The sequence below is a fragment of the Ylistrum balloti genome, unplaced genomic scaffold (assembly GCF_031769215.1).
Source record: "Ylistrum balloti isolate Yb309-2 unplaced genomic scaffold, AGI_CSIRO_Ybal_v1 Utg370006, whole genome shotgun sequence".
NCBI classification, from domain to species: Eukaryota; Metazoa; Mollusca; class Bivalvia; order Pectinida; family Pectinidae; genus Ylistrum; species Ylistrum balloti.
The window spans coordinates 3035125-3037174 of NW_026782081.1; the positions used below are offsets into that span (position 1 = coordinate 3035125).

The 2050-nt window shown below is 35.4% G+C and overlaps 1 non-coding gene across 1 annotated transcript; it reads right to left on the reverse strand.

Moving 5' to 3' along the window:
• Nucleotides 1–288: 288 nt before the first annotated feature.
• Nucleotides 289–360, reverse strand: Trnac-gca (transfer RNA cysteine (anticodon GCA)). The gene has a single exon. It is a non-coding gene; the product is annotated as a tRNA-Cys (tRNA).
• Between the last annotated feature and the right edge of the window lie 1690 nt (nucleotides 361–2050).

A 2050-nucleotide genomic window follows, 5' to 3' on the forward strand; every position in this document is an offset into this window, starting at 1 on the left:
CTGTTGGCAGAGAACCAGGGACAACATTTCACATCTCATAGAACTGGTATGATTAATGTGGTAATCTGGTTACAAGCATCTGTATGGGCTACATATACCAATATACAATTTAGTCGTATAAGAAAAATGGCACTGTAATTTTACATTTATTTTTAGAGAAAATATTTCGTTAACGAGGATACACATATATGGATTCCTAGACATAGTTGTTATGTTAAAGGTCGGAATCGCGTTCTTTTTTTATGTTAGAGATAGCGTTCATTGATGCTAAAATAATTGAGAAAAGTTAGGGGACACCCGGGTTCGAACCAGGGACCTCTCGATCTGCAGTCGAATGCTCTACCACTGAGCTATATCCCCTTGTATAGCAGTGTTTGTAAATTAATATTTGAAATCCTTATCTCAATAAAAGCTTACCCATCTGTTGCCACAAGTCTTCGTCTTAATTATGATAAGCTGTGTCCGGGCTTGAGACGTGTCACATATGTCCAATATATCCCATCTATTTGACTTCATGCAAAATATGACAGGTTTTACTATGACTATAAGATTAATCAATGACATTCAATTAGTTTCATTATTTGCATCAATATATCTGTGTTTCCTTATGTCATTATCCGACTTACTTCTTTAAGGATTTACAAGAACTAATTATAGATCACTATATCAGCATATGTAGGGACTATTTCTTTATAAAACGTCATCTCGTACTTTACAAGAACAACGTTAAGACTTCAAAATATCACTATTTCATTTTTTTCTGAAGCTGACATATTTTTAAACTGGAGAATAGACGAGAAAATATAGACAATGTACTTTAGGCTATAATCAGCTTGTTCTGCACTTTGAGCCTGCTGACTTGACTTTTTCCTTCCTGACTCCATAGTTGAGACTGTGTAAGTAATCGGCTGGTCCTAGAACGAGTATTAACAAAGTAGTTTTCAGCAACAGAATAAACAGTCGTATGCATGAAGTTATAATAAGCCGATTGACCAGGTACAATGCTGTAGCGTTGTCGGTTCACGTCGCGTGGTTACCATTTATCATTTTTTATTTAGTTAGTTACAAAAATATAGAAAATCAGTTATATTCATAGGAACTGGACGAATACAATACCCCTTATTGATCTGACATCCCTCTTTATTTCTGATGATCGTCAGATCTTAAAGATATGGAAGCTGATGACATTACATTCTTGTTATTAATCCGTTAGGTAAGTACAATGTAGCTCTTTTACGTAAACTATCCAATGGGAGGCGCGAGTGCTATTCCCGGAACTCCATATCAATCTGGTAATCCTCTACTTTTCTGACCGGACTTCATATGAACCATTTTTTATTTATTTTTTTTAACTTTCACGATGCTGGGATATAAAATACATCGAACGTCGGAGGTCATACTGCCTTCTCGTACTCCATACCGTCAAATTATCATGAAGATATGGACGGTCACCACGGGACAATATACTTAACAGATTTATTGTACGGAACGAAAAAGGTATATGAATATACAAACAGACACTTATCTACATGTCTTTGTGTCTATACATTTTTTTTCTTAAATGTCTGTCATCTGTCTCTAACGGTCTTTATTTATGAATACCTGTCTATAACGACCATTGTCTTTCAGGCACCGATTGTATAGAATTGACTGAGACATGATCAAAATTTGACAAAGCCACTTTTTTGATATAATGTATGAGCAATGAAAAATATCATTGGTGAAAATTTACGAGGCAGTAACAGAACCTTTTAAATGCCTGTGGATATTTCAGTACATACATACTTAAGGCCAATCTCGAACCAGTTAATGTCATGTATATGAAAAGTATGGAACACGTTTGACGTAATTATTGTTCAGGATTATTGTGCGACAAGTTGAAGCCATGCTAACGTACGGGTCACAAAGTCACATAAGTTATCGTTGACGAGTAAAACATTATGATATCTTTAATCCCAGTGACTACTTATTGTCAACATAAAGGTGCATGGACAGCCATCATAACAATCACGCACCTATAGCATACAGCGTCTATATTAACTGGTAAGGT